This window comes from Terrapene carolina, unplaced genomic scaffold, assembly GCF_002925995.2.
Source record: "Terrapene carolina triunguis isolate 2854851 unplaced genomic scaffold, T_m_triunguis-2.0 Scaffold132, whole genome shotgun sequence".
NCBI classification, from domain to species: Eukaryota; Metazoa; Chordata; order Testudines; family Emydidae; genus Terrapene; species Terrapene triunguis.
The window spans coordinates 4874186-4894739 of record NW_020664483.1 but is presented as its reverse complement, the minus strand read 5'-3'; positions in this window follow the sequence as shown (position 1 = coordinate 4894739).

Sequence of the window (20554 nt, the reverse complement as noted above, 5' to 3'; positions counted from 1 at the left end):
CCCTACATTTGAACCCTAAAGTTCAAAGTGGGGATCCAGCCTTGACAGGCTGAAATTAAGGCTGAACACAGAGCAACATTTTCAGATTTCAGGGCCCAAAGGCTGGCACCTAATTACAAGTGGTCTGATCTGCAGAGGGTCTGAGTGCCCGCAGCTTTCACGGAGTCCAAGTTTGAAAATCACAAAATCATAGAAATGTAGGGCTGGAAGGGACCTCGAGAGGTCATCTAGTACGGTCCGCTGCTCTGAGACACCAGCAGTAAACCTAGACCTTCCTTGATAGGTGTTTGTCTAACCTGTTCTTAAAAATCTTCAGCCTACCCCAGATCTTAACTATCCTCCTGGCTAAGTTTTCCTAATATCTAACCTAACTTAAATCTCCCCTGCTGCAGATGAAGCCCGTTACTTCTTGTCCTGTCTTCAGTGGACATGGACAGTGCTGAATTGTTCTCCATTTTATAACAGCCCTTAATGTATTTGAAGACTGCTATCAGGTCCCCCCTTCAGTCGTCTTCTCTCAAGGCTAAACATGCCCAGTTTTTTTTAACCTTTCCTCATAGGTCAGGTTTTCTAAACCTTTGATCACTTTTGTTGCTCTCCTCTGGACTCTCTCCAATTTGTTCCACATCTTTCCTAAAGTGTGGTGCCCAGAACTGCACACAGTACTCCAGCTGAGGCCTCACCAGCGCTGAGTAGAGCAGGACAGATACCTCCCGAATCTTTCATACAACACTGCTGTTAATACACCCAAGAACATTAGGCTTTTTCTCAACTGCATCACATTGCTCCAACCCCCAGACCGTTTTTCAGCCGTACGACCACCTAGCCAGCTATTCCCCACTTTGTAGTTGTTCATTGGATTTGTCCTCCTTATGTGGAGTACTTTGCACTTGTCTTTATTGAATTTCATCTTGTTGACTTCTGACCTGTTCTCCAGTTTGTCAAGGTCATTTATTAGAATTCGAATCCTGTCCTCCAAAGTGCAGTGGTGTTCACAAATTTTGTAAGCATACTCTCCACGCCATTATCCAAGTCATTAATGAAAATATTGAGAGTACCTGACTCAGGACAGACCCCTGTGGAATTTCACTAAGCACGTCCTCCCAGTTTGACAGAGAACCATCCATAATGACTCTTTGAGTACGGTCTTTCAACCACTTGTTTCACCTGCCTTATAGCAATTTCATCTGGATCATATTTCTCTAGTTTGCTTATGAGAAGGTCATGTGGGACTGTATCAAAAGCCATACTGAAAACTACTGCTCCCCCATATCCACTAAGTCAGCAACCCTGTCAAAGAAGGAAATTAGGTTGGTTTGGCATGATTTGTTTTTGACAAACCCATGTTGGCTGTTGCTTATAACCCTGTTATTCTTCAGGTATGGTACGTACAAATGGATTGTTTAATAATTTGTTCCGGGATCTTTCCCGGTATTGACGTGAGGCTGACTGGTCGATATTTCCCTGGGCTCTCCTTGTTCCCTTTTTTAAAGATAGGTTCTATGTTTGTCCTTCTCCAGTCCTCTGGGATCTCACCTGTCCTCCATTAGTTCTTGAAGAGAATTGCTCCAACAAGTACCTTAGGATGAATTTCATCAGGCCCTGCCAGTTTACATAAATTAGATTTATTCTAGGGCTGTCAATTAATTGCAGTTAACTCACACGATTAACTAAAAAAAATTGATCGCCATCAAAAAAATTAATTGCAGTGTTAATTGCACTGTTAAGCACTAGAATACCAATTGAAATTTATTAAGTATTTTTGGATGTTCTTCGACATTTTCAAACATATTGATTTAAATTACAACACAGAATACAGAGTGCACAGTGCTCATTTATATTATTATTTTTGATTACAAATGTTTGCACTGTAAAATCAAAAGAGAGAGTATTTTTCAATTCACCTAATACAAGTAACAGTCGTGGAATCTCTTTCTCATGAAAGACACCGATAAGTGTAAGGATCTATAGCCCTGTCCGACCAGAAGCGACAGGGGTATTGAGGGAGGCTTCATTTCACAGTGCATTATATGATAAATAATAGGTGATCATGCAGGGACATGTGGCTGCAACGGCCCTTCTACCAATGGGGCCAAGGACTAGCGGGACAGCCCTGCTTTAAACTCTGCATCCACTGGTGCCCTGCTAGCAGGGGCTGTATGCATGTGCTGGGGGAGAGGGAAGGCTAGTTTGACATTGCATACTCTAATTGTAGATGATCAGAGCCCACGGGGCGCCTCCCAGTGTACGCTGCCGCGTAGGTATTAGCGAGGCATGTGTACATCCCAGGAATCTGGAACGCACGGGAATGCCTGAGTAGTACCTGACCCAGGTCAGACCCCTGTGGAATTTCACTAAGGGTACGTCTACACTTACATCCGGGTCCGGATGTAAGCAATCGATGTTCTGAGTTCTATTTATCGCGTCTGGTTAAGACGCGATAAATCGATCCCGGATCGATCCCGGAAGTGCCCCGGATCGATCCCGGAAGTGCTCGCCGTCGACGGCTGGTACTCCAGCTCGGCGAGCGGAGTACGCAGCATCGACGGGGGAGCCTTCCTGCCGCGTCTGGACCGCGGTAAGTTCGGACTAAGGTACTTCGAATTCAGCTACGTTATTAACGTAGCTGAATTTGCGTACTTTAGTCCGAAGTGGGGGGGTTAGTGTAGACCAGGCCTAATTGCTTGTCTTTGAGGCGGGCAGGTTGGTAAAGCACAGCACAGAGGGGCCATGTTCTCCCTTCTAGGTATTTAGCGGCCCGCTGTCTCTCTCAGTTTGCCCTGAGGAGGCTGACCCTCCAGAATGGCAGCAAGAGACACTGACAGCCGGGCACAAATATCAGCAACCAGCGTTTCCTCCTGCAAACGTTGAGTTCTGCTAAAAAAGGGAAGGGGAGCGAGGAGCGGCCTTCGTGGGTTGGAGGGGGATTAAAGAGGGTGCCAGAATGTGGTTTCCTGGCAGCAGAGAAAAGGAACTATGTATTATTATGGTAATTCAGGCTCCAGTAGCTATTTGTCTGCGAGTACACAGTGACAATCTCCTCAGAAGGCTTCCAAAGAAACATATTAAATATATTTCATTGACTTAATCACGCTGAATCATTAACCCAAGCCAGACACATTGCGTCCTGGTTCGTGTCCTGGGGTTCGTAAGGCATTACAGATGCTTCAGAATCTCAGAACTGTGACTGATTTAGTTGTTTTTACATAGCACCTAAGCACCCTAGTCATGGAGCAGGACCCCACCGTGCTAGGCACTGTACAAACACAGAATGAAAAGACAGTCTCTGCCCCAAGGAGATGCCAATCTAAGTATAAAACAAGAGACAACAGATGGATACAGACTGTGAGGGGAATACAAGGAAACCAGGAGACAAGGTTGGTCAGCTTGATAATCTGTGGTGAGGATGCTGAAAATTAGGACCAACAAGAACAAAAATAAGTCATTAAAGATACAGGGCAAATTGTTACAGCTGACACTGATAATGCGGGGCACTTCTCTGTTGTCCTTTAATTGCCAGTCTCAAAACTCTTTGAAAACACTGTCAGGGCTTGCACCATCCTTTATAATTAGGCTTGGCAGAATTTGATTTTGATTTTGTTATAATTTCGACAGAAAATATTGATGTTTAGCTTTAAGCATTCCCCCCACCCCCAATTTATATCTTCACAGTTGCGGGAAATTATAGGGTGGCAATCAGACAACAGCGTGGGAAAGATGATTTCATGACATGAAATCTTGTTGTAATTCAAGAAATTAAAGCTGTATAACCGTTAAAACCACTGTCAACGTCACATGCAAAGCAAATAGTCTTACATCAAACTCTCATAAATTCTCTAGCAGCATTTTTCTTACTGGGCTCACCTGTAAATTTTGATGGAAATATTTTTGCATTGGTTTGTGTGTACGGTGAGATTGATGTAAACCAATAAAAATCTAATCCTTCCAAGCCTATTTATGATGTAAGTAGCTGGTGTTAGACACATTTTACAAACAGGTTAATTCAGAAACAGGTTGTCGCGAGAGCTGGTTAAGAACGGGGGGAAATTTGGCTTTTGTTAAATGTCAGACTTCAAGACCAGCCATGACCACTGTTATCATGTAATCTAGTGATTCTCAAACTTTTGTACTGGTGACCCCTTTCACATAGCAAACCTCTGAGTGCGACCTCCCTTATAAATTAAAAATGGTTTTTAATATATTTAACACCATTATAAATGCTGGAGGCAAAGCGGGGTTTGGGGTGGAGGCTGACAGCTCGCGACCCCCCAGGTAATAACCTCATGACCCCCTGAGGGGTCCCTGATGTAATCTCACCTCCTGGGTAATGCAAACCAGAGAAGCTCACTTTGATCCCTGCATCAAGTCCAGTGACTTGTGGTTGAGCTAGAGTGCGTCTTTTAGAAAGAGTTGATTTAAAGACTGCAAGTGATTGAGAATTTACCATGTCCTATGGAAAGGCTGCTCCGATGGTTAACAGCCCTCTGTATGTCTTATTTCCAGGTTGAATTTTTCTGGCTGCTGGGGTGTGGCATTGATGGCTTATTTTGGGGCTAGGATGGGAGGGTATTACACACAGGGAATGTCACAGTATGGTGGAAATGCCATCTTTGAGGAAGTTAAACTTCTGGCCACTGACTATATGTGGATGAACAGAAGGCTTCATTCTGCAGGTATCTTCATTCTGCTAATCTGTCCTCTCTCAGAAGAAATACATTCAACGTGGGGGGGAAAAATGCAACGTTCACTTGTTAACCGATTGTCCTGGCTGCTGTCACTCCCCAAGATACTGTTCAGGAGACAGAAATGTTGTGGATCAGCCAGCATGTGCAATGTTCTTACGTAAAGCAATGCAATTTGGAGAGGCACCGGGTGGAATTGTCAAAAGCACTCAAGCCCAGATCCTCAAAAAGTATTTAAGCATCTAACTCTGATTGATTTCAAGGGAAGTCAGGAACCTAAGTGTCGTTGAAGATCTGGGCCTTAGTGCTGATCGAACTTTGGTCCCATTCCAAGTTCATGATAAAATTCCCACTTGCTCAGTCGAGTGCTTTGAAAATCTGACCCATCCTGCATTGAGAACTAGAACCGGTTGAAAACGTTGTCAATGGGTTTTTTTCAGTGGAAAAGGGCTTTTTGTCAAAAATGGCAATTCCCATTGGAAGTGTCTGTTTTCAATCTTTTCTGGAGGTTTCAGTAAAAAAAACAAAAATACCCATTTTTGTTTAGTTTCTGGCAACCGAGAATGTTTCATCTGAAAAATGTTCAATTTTGGACAAAAGCCACAAAAATGTTCAATGGAAAGTTTTCGTTTTCTTCAAAAAAAAAGTTTTGCTGGGACGAGGGATAATTCCCCACCAGCTCTACCAAGAGCTAATATAATGGCTTATTTAAGATTTGGGATGACTGCAGTTTGGCCTCAAGAAGATGTGTGTCTGTACTGACCCGATCTTGTAACTGCACCTAAATGGCACTGCAGGGGGTGGCATTCAGACCCTAGCTCTTTATTTAGCTGCCTGTTAATTCAATTTGTTCCTCACAGTATTCTTACTGTACTGCCGAGCCTGTAAATGAACTGCTTTATATGCCTGGCACTGGCCTCCAGAGCCAGTTGCTTTCTCTCCATCTGCCTCATCAACTGTGTTTTGCATACAGTATTTGACAAAGGATGGCCAAAAATATGGCTCCGCCAGGCTTTAGAAATCAACACTGTTTATTTTGTCTCAAGGGCTTGTGGTTAAGAAGTGAAGGGAGCTCCCCTTTGAGTGACGTCCAGCTCGGACGGAGCATGAACATACGCAGATCTTTTCTTGCTAAGCAAGACAACTTTATAGCATAAAGAAAGTGTGTTTATCTAGTTGTTCCTATGGGTTGAACAGCCGGCTCTCCTTGACTGCAGGGAGAAATTCTTCTTTTCAACAGAAGTTTAGACCCCTTCCCACCACTTCTTTAAAGAGGCCTTAAAGTGCAGGTCACATGTCCTTTTGCAGATGCCCTGGCTACTTGCCCTCAAAAGTTTTCCCACCCCATTTCTGTAACTACCGCAGCCGGTGCTTTCCTGTTGGAACGTTAGCTGGGACACCTAGCCCGCTTCAACATGCTTCAGAGTTGGGAGAAACCTGCTTGCTTTCTGCTCCTGGGGGTGAGCGCCAGACAGGGGCGATTCCTAGAAACATCTAGGTGTGGAATGCTAATTGTGCATCTGCACTAATGTCCCAGACAAAATTAATTCCTTCTCCCTGCTTCTCTTTAGACATCTTAAAGAGATATTTCCCTATTAGGGACGTGGGTTACACCAGTCAACCTTCTGCATACTTGGACTCTCTCCTCCCCCACAACTCTCCCTCCCACTTAGCAATGTGGGAAGAGCAAGGGCGTCACAACCCCATGACCCCTGTTCCCCAGTCCAATGTAACTACATGCCTTTCTTGTCTTCTAAATTAAGAGTTTTTTTTAAAGAAAAGATCTGGCCCATTGGGTCACAGATGTGATCCACTCCAATTTAGGTTTAAACAGTTTTTTGTAGCCTTTATTTTGTACGTTTTAAGACCATGCAATTATCACCTATAAATTACTTATACCTGCAAAAACAGATCAGGCAAGAAGAGTAATTGATCAAGTTACCTCTCCTGGGGACAGGGTGACTTTTTTTTTCAGATCTCTAGTCCTGCTATGTTCTGCCCCGTGTCTTCTCCACTCTCTTGTTGTCAATCATTATCTTTTATACCCTGTTCCGTACCTTTACGCAGCCTCCTTTACTCAGCTACCCATCCATTCCAAACCCCTTGACTAAAACATGTTAGGCATAAATCACAATAGCTAACCCTGCTTAAACTTATATTTGTCTATTTCTACCACCTGTTCTCTGCTGTTAATCCCACTGGCTCCACCCAGTTGTTTTAGTTTGCTGGTCTGTTTTTGTGGCCTTGGGTTTTTGCTTGTTAGCTTGGGGTGCGGGGCACCTGAAATTAACAATTCCCTCACAGCGTTCTGTTTCACCCTAGCACAAAGCAAGAGAGACAAGCCAAGTTTCACACCACCCTGACACTGTTTCAACAGTGTTCTGAAATGCTGCATCAGTGGAGACAAAAGCAAAAATTCCATTATCTTTTCTTTTTCCATATATATATATATAAAAGATTCATTGCTCTAACATTATTTAATATATAGTTCTGACTAACACTGTTTTCCAACAGGCCCTTGAATGCCTGGAAGCAACTGATCCGAACATTATTGGTCCCGATCCTCAATCCTTCTTAACAGCCCTTTGAGCTGCTCTTTCACCACCATAGGGGAAAGTCTGCACTGTGGAGCTGACCAAAGCTTCTCATTTCTTTGGCTTGGGTATGCTCCACCCTAGAGAGGATTTGTAAGTTGTTCAGATATTTTTCCCCCTTCACCATTGGAGAGTTTATGCAGAACCCATTTGTGTGTTTGATTAGCTAGCACCTGTGGGGATGTTGTAGATACTAGTGCAAGTCTTTCCTTATGTTGTAGTTATTTCTACCAGCATTCCTAACTTCTCCTTGCTGACAATATCACTGATATTTTCCATAGATTTGCCCCCTGAATACAAAATAATTCCCCGTGCTAATACAAAAACTGAACGACATCTTGGTGAGCCGAATTTCCAGACACACTAAAAAGGAACAAAATCCCTTAGCATAGAAGCACGGGTGGGGAGAAGTGCAAAGTACGGGCACTGGGTTTTCCAAAAGCCGTCAGCATTGGCCTTACTCGGCTCCCATTGAAGTCAACGGTAAAAGTCCCACTGACTCCAATGGGAGCAGAGTTAGACCAACACTGAGAATCTTGTAATATCCTACCAGCATCGTGACACATAATTAATGCATTTTTAGGGAGAGAATTTCTGCGTGATCAGTTTGGCATAAGTCCAGTGTAACGGCACCTCTGAGCTCTCCATGACCTCCTGGAGAGCATCCCACTCAGACCTCCAGCCATCGGCCTTCTCAGGGCAGGAACCCGCAGTCCTCTTCCTCCGGAACAAGGATTTGGAGGCAATTCTGCCTGCCATTCAGTGTGATTGCTCTAACGAGCCTGGCATAGTCCAGCAATTGCCATCCTGCTCTCTCCCAAGCGGAGTGGCAGGTTTACCAGCGACCAGTCAGCCTTCGTGAAGCAAAGTAGATGAAGAATATCCTAAAAACAACCAACAAGCAACAGCTTGGACGCATGCGTGTCTGACCAAGTGTCCTCCATCTTCCACCAGGAGACCCTGGTGTGTTTCAAAGTCCTTCAAACCGTGGCAGTGGGGTCTGTCCCTCTTTGTCACAGTCTCATGTCAGTTCTTGGATCCAGTCAGAGAGCCACTTCCTGTGTATTAGGCTGCCCACTTGATAGCGTTCTCAGTTTGCTGGGTCTCATGAACCTAGTTAAAGCCAGTCTGTGTCTCCTCCCAGGGGGTGGTACTTCTGCGGACTTGTTTTCCTGCCTAGAGCTGGTATGAATTATCCCCTGAGGCTGTTAATTCCTGATAGTTCATTTGTGCTTAGTGACTTCCCCTTAGTCACTGCATTGTTTGATTTTGTTTCAAGAAAATAAATTAACCCTCTCCCTCCCCCTGGTAGATAACAATACGTGGGAAGAGGGGAAACTTTTCCCCTCACACTTGTTTTTTCCATAAAAATATCATAATCATCCCAATAATCAAAGAATCTCACAGAAAACTAATAATAATCATTTGGGGCAATATGACATGTCTTATTAAGAAGTTACACATAGGGTATGTCTACATTACCCGTCGGATCGGCGGGCAGTGATCGATCCAGCAGGGATCGATTTATCGTGTCTAGTCTAAATAGACCCCCGAGCCCTCTCACGTCGACTCCTGTACTCCAGCGCCGCGAGAGGCACAGGCAGAGTCGACGGGGGCGCAGCAGCAGTTGACTCACCGCAGTGAAGACACCACGGTAAGTCGATCTAAGTACGTCGACTTCAGCTACGTTATTCACGTAGTTGAAGTTGTGTAACTTAGATCGATTCCCCCCCCCCCCCCCAGTGTAGACCAGGGCATAGTCATCCATGCGCCGTCATATTCATAAGCTGCTTGCTATCAAGTAGTATCCCTTTGACACTAAGGGAACTACAACGGGTCTAATAAATGTAGACAGGGAAGAAGGAGATTTAAAATGAGTTGCCTTTCAAAAGGTGTTTAAAATCCTATAAAAGGAGTGGATGGAAGATGAAATTCTGCATCAGAATTAAAAAACAGTTAAAGAGTTCCTCACCTTCTATATCGTCAAGCACACACAGTAATCTCACGGGATTTGCTTTAATGACATTTCCATTTCCATTAGTTTCCGATATATGTCCTTTACAGTCACATTCTGCTTTTCAAGTAGCTCAGTCACAGATTTTGGTGCTGTCATTTTCTCCGGGCGCTTTCATTTTCTCCTCTCCCATTAGAATGCATGTCCCAGAATGACATTTTCAAAGCGAGCGGGTCTGATTTCGACGCCGAAGGATCAAATTTAGTATGTAAATTCCATATGGCAGCGAGGTGAGCATCAGTGAAATACTAGTGGGATTGAATGGCTTGCGAGAAGACAGTTGAGTCACAGATTTAACAGCTTTTGTTTCCCTGTAGCAGCATCAATGAATCCATAGGTAAACTCTCATTTATATTTCCACTCTTCTGCCTCTGGGTCTCATTTCTGAGGAGTGTAATGGGGACAAAGGAGGGGGAACATCTCTTCAAGCCCGATGCATGAATCAAAGCAACAACAAAGTGTGTTAAGGAAAGATGCTGACCAGACTATTAACAACCCCAAATGGAAAATCTCCCCCCCCCCCGGGGGGACTGAACAACAGGGAACTACCCAGGACATCCAAACAAAAGAAAAGCAAGTGGTGTCAATTGGATAGGAGGCTTTAATCTTCCTCATGATGTCAACTCTAGCTTCAGTGAAGACGAAGCTTCTAAGTACCAATGGAAGGCCCTGATTCAGCAAAGCATTTAAGCACATGCATAACTTTAAGCACATGCTTACATCCGATCTTAAGCATATGCCTGAAGTTAAGCACATGCTTAAGGGCTTTGCTTAGTAGGGATGAATTGCTGAATCAGGGGAGACGGTGCCAGTTCAGAAGCCAAACTAAAGGAAGGTATGTGCGTCCGGGACCGTCGGCTGTTTGGAGGAATGCAAATGCCAAGGAATGTTCCATGTGTTTATTCTCTAATTCCTGCAGCTCTTATTCCTTGACAGATTTTTCAAAGAGCTTTCATAGCTAATCCCTGTGTACTTGGTCTGGTGCTCCACCCGCTGTCACGGCGCTTTCCGGGCCCTGTTGAAATCCCATCCAACTGCTTCGCTAGTTTCCTAGCGACCACAGCCTCTTTGGGAACCAAGTGCAGCACCTAGTCCTCACCTCTACACACCACAGTTCTCCCCTGCCCCTGTAGGGCAGAAAGAGTGGGCCAGCCCCTCAGCTGGTGTAAATCAGCGCAAGGGCTTTGGAGTCAAAGGAGCGATGTAGATTTACACCGGCTTAGAATCTGGCCCCAATGTTCTATAGCAGCAGGAAAGAGCCTGGGCTGCACCTGCACAGACCCAAGGGGGGACGCTACGGTGACTTTAAACCACGGTTGTCCTCACCTGATCCTGGGCTGTTCTGGATGCTGGGTGGGTCCACACCTACGGAGGTGTATAGAGCACAGACGCTGCACAGGTAGGAGGAGCCGTGTCGACGGGGAGGCACCGGTTTGGTTAGTAGCGTTAACAGCCATGCCAGAACTGTAGGTTATATACCTGGCCTGGCTCTCTACAAACCCAAGCAGTGCCTCCCCCGGCTGTTTTTAGCAGTGTGGTGTCCCGCTCCCCTGCTGGAGCCTTTCACTCCCGCACGTAGCTACACACTGCAGTGTGGACGCGGCCTGCTCTTCACAGTGGGGTGCAGCGCCACGTACCCTACACGGCGCCGCGAGGGTAGACAAGGCCTTAGGCTGTGTCTACACGGCAAGCATGAGGTGTGTTTGTGTAACCCACACACCTCCTGGGTGTGGTGTTCTGTCCCATCCGGAGGGAGAGAGAGAAATGAGTCTGCTCTACAGCCTTAGCTAACAGCCAGTTGGCTTTTAGCTCATGGGTAGAGGCTCATGCACTAAGCTCCAGAAGTCCCCGGTTCGATCCTGCCCGCTGACGACCGGGATCTGTCGGCGTTACACTTGCAGCGTGCATAGCCGTACCAATCTAGCTAGTTTGGCTACCGCCAAGCTGCGGCAGCACGGGCTACCCCGAGAGTAATTCCACGGTTCCAGGTGGGTTTGCGCAGCCCTTGCTGCCGCAGCTTCGCTGCTCTGGTACCTGAGTTAGCTAGATCAAAGCTAGCCACAGTGACACCATGCCCCTAGACAGCCCTGGGGCTCTGTCAAAGCTCATTGGTTTGCCCTATGGGCTGCGGCACTGCCCAGAATCTCCACCGCGCTGCATGCTGCAGCCCTGACACCCTCCCACCCAGGACTTGTGAGAGGTCCTTAGAGGACAGCTGTATGGGTCGTCCTCCAGAGTGCATGTCTGGGGAAATCCTCTCTCACCCAGCCAGAACCAGGCCTCTTGGGGCCCCTTGACGTCTCTCCTGCCCTTTAACCAGACAGAAAGGGACTGGAGCGTGGGTGGGGATCTCATTCCAGAATCTCAAACCCAACTAAAGGACCTTCAGAGAGGTCTTAGATCAGAGATTAGTGCCTCTGTCCTTTCCTGAGGAGACCACACCAGAGGAACTGAAAAACCCCTTGAAATAAATGTTTTCACTCTTAAGCTATTATAGGAATGAAACTATAAAGCAGGTAACTTCTATCCCAGCAACTGTGGAAAGAAGAAATATACATGTGATTAGAATAGCTCCAGTTTCCAGTAGTAGCTTGCCCTCCGCTAGGCTCACAGTTTATATACACCTGCAAAACATTATGGCACAGTTTCCCCCTAGGATTTTAAGAAAGGGGAATAAATGCGGTTTGAATGCACAATGTAATACCTACAGAGAGAGTAGAAATTCCCCCTGGATATTTGCTTCAGTACAGATCAGCGTTTATAGCTCACTCTTACAAGAGAAATTCAAAAAGGCCAACCAGACATTGCTTTACTACATGGTAGTCTAGGCAGCTACGTACTGCCCCTGTCTGACAGCTCATCACTAAGCTCGGGTGGCCCATAACTGCTGCAGAAATATTAGGTGGGACACCAGTGTTGGGGCCAACAATGTTGTCCCCCATCTTTGATCTCATTTTTATATCTGTCGATTCGCCTTTTTTCTAATCATCCTTAGGCATTCCCAATCCAGATCAGACTTGCGGTCCATCTAGCTAAGTAGTCTGCCTCTGACAGTGGCCAGCACCAGATGTGTGTGAGAACTCCACAATACGTGGCGATGAGATAACCTGCCCCCAGGGAAAGTTTCTTTCCAGCTTCCACCAATTAGAGATTCCTTCTCTTAAGAGCAGCAGTGCTCCCCGGAAGTGCTAGGCAGGTGCAAAGTGGCTGCAGATTGTAAACGTGCCGCGAGTTTCAGCCCTTCTCTAGTCCTGCAAAGGCACCTGCTTCCATACAAAATACCTGTTGGTGCGGCACAATGTAAAGGTTTATGTGCCTCCATAGCTCAGGGTCTCACCAGTAGCCAGCAACGTGGCCATCTCCAACACAGGGACTCTGGCCATTGAAAGTCACAAGGCAGCTGAATGTCAGTGAGACTCAGGAGGCCAAGGAGAGCTGGTTGAGAAATAGGATACCCCCCCGCTGGAAACGTTGGCAAAAGCCAAACAAATCTTGGTTTTGTTGAAAATTGCAGGGGAACATTTTGACTTTTTGTTGAAAACCCCAACATTTTTCTGTTTTCAGCCCAAAACCAACATGTGTTTTCCTCCAATTTTCAACTGTTTTGTAACAGACATTTCCTCCCAACATGTTTGTTTAGTCAAAACCCCAAAGCCCAGATTCAAGAATATGGGGTCCTTGCACACTATGGAAATTGGGGGACCCTGTGCATGATGAAACCTAGACAGAGCACGTGATATACAAGACAATCCCCACCCGGGGCAAGACCTCAGTGTGCCGCCCCATCCTACCCCTGAGAACAGAGGTGCTCGCCGGGGAGGGAGACGACTTCCAGGGGGACAGGAGGTACAGTAAGCTTTCTGATGGTTCAATGGTTATGGTAGAAGAGTGTGGGGAGTGCACCAAGTACCAGGTTGCACTCACTCAGGTTTGGCCCAGCTGCCCCTCCATCATGACACAGGGGTGGGGAGAGGGGCTGGGTCAAATTTGAGTGAATGACCTTGTGACCTGGCACACTACGTCTCAGAGCTACTCAGTTTTTGGTTTTTTTCCTGGTGGTCGGGGTTCCTACGGAGATGTGGTCCCCGTGCGAGTCCCTCTAGTGCACATTGGTTAATCTGGGCCTGAAAAACCCAATTTTCCATTTAAAAAAAAGGTTTGATGGAACAGTTTGACCAGCTGGTCTCCTAAGTCACTTAAGTGTTTTTGAAAATGTTACCAGTGTCTCAGTTGCATTCCCAGCTAGACGCCATTTTGGAGGAAATACTTGGGTCAGCGCCTCAGCTGCTATAATTCAATGAGGCTCCATTGACTTCACTGGGGCTCTGCCGACTCACCCCCACTGAGGATGTGACCGTCAGTATTTGAGACACTATTTAATACAGCTTAATACAGGCACTCTCTCACTGCGGGCCAGTTTTGCCACTACCTGGCACCTTGCTCAATCAATCACACATGTGTGTTGTGAGTACAAAGTACTACCAGATTAACGATGGCATAAGGGCGGTGGCTAATGAGTCCCTGTGTTTTTTGCAGGCGCCTCATTTCAGTTGTTCTTCTAAAAGACGATTAACCCCCTGCTAGGTTCCTCTACTGGGTTTATTAGATCATGACGTATCACCGGACTATAGGATCATCCTGACCAGACAGACTTTGTCACAGTCCATTGGCTGAGCACTGATTGTTTTTATGAGATCTCTGACAGACTTTATCTCCCAGCTATTGCTCCAGGCCAAGAAGATTTAACATTTTAAACTTGGAATGAAGATCCATCGCGTCGCTGCCGACTGAAAGGTACTGTTACAGTGCAAGGTACCGGATCACAAACCTCTTCACGTAAGATAGCTGTAAGTAACGCTCATGGGGCCACACCTAAAACAAGGCATAATAGAATCTGCAGAGAGACTAGCACCCTGTGGGCAGGGGGGTTCCACTGGGTATTGTGATCAGGTCTGTGTGTATGAGGGAACACAGGAACTGAGAAGAACAGAAGAGCGACTCAAAGGAGGAAGAAAGCCAAGCAGCAGCCTGTCCGCATGGTATGCCCCCGGAAAAAGCTAGAGAGAGCGAGATTTTGGGTCTGGTGTTGGGTAAAGAGGCCTGGGACTGTAAGCTAAGAAACTGCTCCCTTTGGTTCTTGGCAGGGCAGGCAAGTAGGGCAGTTGCCCTGGGCCCCAACTTCCAGGGGGTCCTGGACTGCTGTGCAGTGGGGCTGGGAGAGGGGCACTGAAAATGGTTTCCCCTCCCCCTGCCAGTAAAATGGCTAAGGCTGCTCCTGGTTCTTGGGTCCTCCTGCATTCAGAGAAGCAGGACTTTGTACGTTCCTTGTAAATAAACAAGATTGCATCCAAGAAAATACCAGACTCCATCAATTTCTACTTCCAGCTGGGCCCCGAAATTTGACTAGCCACTCGGGTCAAAAAGCAGCAACACTGGTGTTAGTGGTGGGACTTAGTTTCCAAGGAGAGTAATTGTGAGCTGGTATACCCGTCAGACCAAGACGGAGCAAATATTGGAGGTGCTTGCAGAAATCAAGACTGGCCAGCAGGATTTAAAAGAAGATCTAAAATAAGAGCTGGAGGTTTTTCAGAAAGGGCTTAGACAGAACTGCAGATTGAGATGAGATTCCTGTTAGAGCAGCAAGGACAAATTGGGAAACCCAGCTGCAACGCACCCAGGCTGGAATGGTAAAATAGATTGATGACAGGACCAGCAATCTGACTGCCACAGAGCGGAGATTTTCCATGAAACAGTGGAGACCAAACAGGCTTTGGCCGGTCTGAAACTTGCTAACCAAGATGACTAGCAGCAAGGACTTAAGGAGCTGAAAATCTAGCCCCAGAAGGAAATGAAAGGGTCACAGAGCACAGCTGAAGGCAGCCTCCCGAATGAGGAATTGAACCAGCCAGAAGGCTTGGGTAAGACCAGGCATTGATGCCCATTTTCTACCCTGCTTGTGACCCACAGAGGCCCAGAGGGGAGAGATCAGGCGATCCCAGTCCAAATTATGCAAAACCTTTCAGGGTAAAACTCCCTGGGAGGCTTATTTGACTCAATTCAACATTAGAGCTCAAATGAATGGCTGGGAAGATGGACAGAAAGGAGGGTTACTAGTAGCCAGGTTGGCCCAGCTCTGACGGTGCTGTAGACTTACCCCCAAAAAACAGACACAGTTATCCAGGCCTGGTGCAAGCCCTTGATATGTGGTTTGGAGCTAGACCTCAATCTGAGTGGGCCAGGGCACAGCTAAGACCTAGAAGAGCGGGGAAAAAGAAACCCCACCTGAACTGGCAGAGGACCTCTGGGGGCTTGTATTCCTGGTGTACCCAGATACCAACAGGGCCTTCTAAGATAAACTGGTGATGGACCAGTTTATAGATGCTTAGCTGGATGTGGACTTGCAGATCAAGATCAGTGAAAGGAGCCAAAAAACACTCTGAGAGGCTGGGGAAATAGCCAGGGAACTTGAATCTTTCCTTTCAGCAGTTCTCTGCAAGAGGAAGCAACCACTAGTGAGGAAGACGGAAGCTGATTGCCATGAGCCCTGTCAATCCAGCTCCGTGTCGAATGTGTGAGGAGAGAGGAGATTCTAATCTGGTTCGTGATAGTATTGAATGATTAGAAATACTGAGACACTCAGTTTGTTAAAAGAAGGGAAATTGGCAATAATGCAAAACTTAAAGGAAACAGTTCAGTTGAACGCTGTGGAAAATCGGGTGGCCAAGACCAGCACTCTGGAAGGTCTGAAAAGAGCAATCTGTGCCGGTGCTGGAGTCACTAGAGTTCAGGATACGGTACTCAGAGTTTCAACTTGTCCACCACAGACAAGTAGTACGTAAGGGCCCATCTAGACATTGTTCAGCGCCAAATCTCTTTGCCCCAGGGCAGGATCCAGGACATCAAGTCTTGCTGAGTAACAGCAAGAGACAGCTCAGGCGATGTTCTGAAGATTAAGCCTCCTGGTTGCAAGGGTATTCACAGTGCCAATGGCACTACATGGGACAACCTCAGCAGACCCTGAAATCCCAGTAGAAGGAAGCAACACAGGGACTGCCAAGTAATAGACAAGCCCTGGGCTTTTCTGGCCTGGTGGTATTCCAGGGACAGTCTCTAATTAGGAATGGACTCCTAAACAGCTCCCATTCAAATGGCAGGTACTATTCTGGGACAAGGAGTCCACGCAGAGGGACTCCACCCCTCGGGACCTGGGCCCAGCTTCACAAAGGGACTGAGGTGTTGTGATGCTGAGTGTTGCGGCACCTAGGAAATCACTGGAACCATACTGGGATACACAAGGCCTGAGGTAGGCACTGTGACCCTAAGAGCACCCCAGTTCCAGCTGGTAAGGGACATAGCAGTGAGTTTGAGCTGGCCTGACCAGCCCAGTGCACCCCAACTCACTGTTGTCATACTCTGTATCTAAAATGGGTCCTGTGAGGTGTCATGTGTGACCTGGGGATACATTGGTGATTAATATCATTGTAACATGCACGTATGCAGCCCGTTTCCAGAGCTCTCATTTATGGCATGGCTTGATAACTCTAGCTGCCTAATTTGCATCAACAAACATAGTAGCTCCACTTTTCCTCTAGGAAATAAAACTCACTGATAGCTTGTTTCAGGAGGAATTATGGATGCTCACCAATATTATGCTTTGAAGTCTGTGACCAAACAAAAGGAGAGAAACAGGTTTTCTCCCAGATAGGAGTGAGAGCAGCTATCCTGCTGTTCCCTATGTAAATTAAGCATGGTGGAATCAAAACAGTGGAGGCCCCATTTACAAATCGGCAGAGGAATGGGAAGGGAAGAACAGCCCGAGGTCATCCTGCCTCTTGAAACAGAGTCAGTGAACTCAGAACTGGAAGGGGAAACAGAGCCATTTTAGCTTCTTTCCCCTAGAAAGACAAGGGAAACCAGCACCTTGTACTTTTGTGGAAGGTCCTGACTGAGTGAAAATCCGTTGGAAAGAAAAAAATTGGGAAGAAAACTAGCTTGAACCAAGGCTATAGATTGTTGAGTTAAGTCTTAGCCCCTAGAAAGCATATTTTACAGTTATTTGCTTGTAACCATTTTGTCCTTATCCCTTGTACTTGAATTCACTTTAAACCCTCTCTCTTTCTATTAATAAACTTGTTTTACTTTGAATCTAAACCAACCCAGTGCTGTGTTTGAATTGAAGTGATTGCTAACTCCAGTTAAAGTAATCAGCTGTGCTCTTTGCCTCTTGAAAGGAGCAATGAACCTTATTAATTCTCCGAGTGCCTCACAAGAGGTCTGGACACGTCAGGGCAGATGGTTTGGGGAAAATTCAAGACTAGGGGTATGTTGGGGTTACCCTGAAAATAGTAACCCAGGCTGGTGGAGACCAGAGTGGGGTGTTGTGTTGTAGGCAGGCTACTGGAGTCGGAGCACTGAACCAGGACTGCACAGCACACAGCCACTCTGGGAACTGCACGCTCGTCTGCTAGCTGTTGGTTTCCAGGCTGTGAGCCACAGCATTAGAGCTTTGAAGGCACCCAGGGTTACAGGGCTAGAATTCTGCTTCTCTGAGGACATCATCTTGAAGGATTCTCATCCACCTCCTCTCTGGGCTTGGAAACTACCTTTCTGCAGGTGCGCCGGAACAATTTTTATAGTGAGGGCGCTGAGAGCCATTGAACCAAACTGTAAACCCTGGATATAATGGAAACCACTTCAAGCCAGGAGGTGCGGCAGCACCCCCCACACCTCTAGTTCCAGCTGCTGTGCCTCTCTGGCCTGCTTGGAGCATTAGGGGCTCTGACTCAGACCCTAGGTCTTCAGGGTTTAAACCCTTAGGAGTAAGCAGAGTTCTGTCTGCTTCACACCGTGGAGCTGAGTAACAGCAAGGCTGCTGTCAGATGTCCTCTTCAGAAAAATTACAGGTCAGTAGATTTCCCACCTTCTCCATCCAGAAATGCTGCAAAACCAGTCTCTCGTGTCACGTCCGCACGTATGTCTGTTCCAGGTGTGAACCAAGAAGAGCAGAGCTGTCTAAAAACGAACAGCATTTAAAGGTTCAGAACCTCAGCTATTATTCTGTTAGGGTTCATTTTGATTTCTCATCATTCTTAATCCTAGTTGGTGAGCTGAACCCTAATTCTGGCCCAAAGAGTGACTCCATCAGGCTTGATTATCTTGTGGCTATGGAAGAGTAAACACGAGGTCATTCCTTAGCCAGACTAGAGTTAGCTGCATTACCTGAGAGGTTCAAATGATGTACCTCCTTCCCACTCCCTGGAACATCCCTCTCAGAGGCTGTGCTGTTGCCAGGAGGAGAACGCACAACACAGTTCTATTCTAGTAGCAAAGTGCTGGCTGGCAAAAGCCAAGTGTTCTTCAGAAACCTGCTGTTGCAGGACAAGTCTGCCAGACCCTGAGAAATACAGAGTAAGCACAGTCCCTGGTTAGTCCATTGCAGTGTGCCAGGAATGTGATTGTCACCCTGGGCCATCCCGGGCAGGAACCCACCCAATCACCCAGTTTTCATAATGTTTTGCAGTGTCTGCTGCAGTGTCTCCGGGCACTGGGGATACCCCTAAAATATAGCCCCGTTACTGATTAAGTAAAGACTGGATGTGTCCCAGGGAAAATTCATCAGTATTTGGCCAAACTTCTGCTAGAGAATAAAACATACAGCTGGGCCCTCTATCTGTCATGCCTGCTACCCAAAAGGGAGCTGTCGCTCCAACACGTCACCATTCTAAAACCTCCGCAGCTAACCCTTCCGATAGCATTGCTACCCAGCAATGTCATGCCAAGGAAACACTCCGAACTGCTTCTTAGCTCAGCCTGCAAGGAAGCTGGTCTGCAGAGCTCTCGTTTATGGCATGGCTTGATAACTCTATCAGCCTAATTGGCATCATCAGACATACTCGCTTCCAGGTGGCCTCTAGGAAATAAAACTCACCGATAGCTTGTTTGAAGAGTCAGGCCCAGCGGTTTCCAGGTTTGGCAAATCCAATTAAATGTCTTCCTGCATCTTGTTAGATGGGAGAAAAAAATGATCTGTCAGGATGTTCTCTCCTAGCCCTTCTCATCCCTCTGTGCCTGGGAGCTCCCACCCCCATCAAACAGCCATTTAAGGATATTGATAGGCAGCAAAGCTGATAGTTTGAATTTGTTTACTAACGTCCTCCTGATGGTTGTTCAGGTGCCATCTCATTCATACAAAAATAAATTATTGGAGATATTGTATCTCCTAGAACTGGAAGGGACCTTGAAAGGTCATCGAGTCCAGCCCCCTGCCTTCACTAGCAGGACCAAGTACTGATTTTGCCCCAGATCCCTAAATGGCCCCCTCAAGGATTGAACTCACAACCGTGGCTTTAGCAGGCCAATGCTCAAACCACTGAGCTATCCCTCCCCCAATTCATAACCCCCCACTCCTTTTGGTTACAATAGAAACTTCTGAAAAGACTGAGGGGCCACGTCTAAAAAGTGTTAAGATGAGCAGCCCCTCCACCTCCTATCCAAAATGTACAATGAGAAGAAGCATGCTGAGAATTTTAAATGATATATAACAGCATGGTCCATGACCAGGAGGAAGGCGCGCACACAGCTTATGTTCTATCCACCATGTCCTCAATTTGTACTGTGTTAATCTTCTGGCGTCTGACTTGAGGAAAGACAACAGGAGGAGTTATACAAGGACATGCCATTATGGCATGAACATATTTTGAAAAAAAATCCATAAATCCCACTGCAACCCTTTTTTTGTAACCGTTACCCCCGTTAATACAGAATGGGACTCTGTCTCTTAGCAGCTGGTCTATATCAGAATCTGGTTCTACTTCCTACTAACAGAGTAATCAGCTCAAGCAGTAGCAGCTCATGCTCTTAGATCCAGCAGTTCCCCAATTCAGTCCATACTTATCTTCCCCACTTGTGTTGTTATACAGGATTGTGTTGTTATACAACACAAGCTGAAGATTCACGAACACTAGGTTCCCACCCTTGGCTGTGAGTTTGTATGGAAGATCCTCAAAGAGAACTGCAGTATTCATAGACAAGCAATTTTACATAGTGTTTTAACACACTATTAGTACTATCTCTTCTGAGGCAGTCAGATTTATGGTAATAAGTTGAGCACTGCTAGGACAGGATTGATTTAGTGTTCCAAGACATTCTAACAATTTGTTAACTTTGCTGTCAGATATGTAACATAGCAAACCAGATGATTTTGTGCAGTGGTAGAAAAGTTCCAACTGCAGTCATTTGAATGCCCTGCATAACTCATGGGCGTA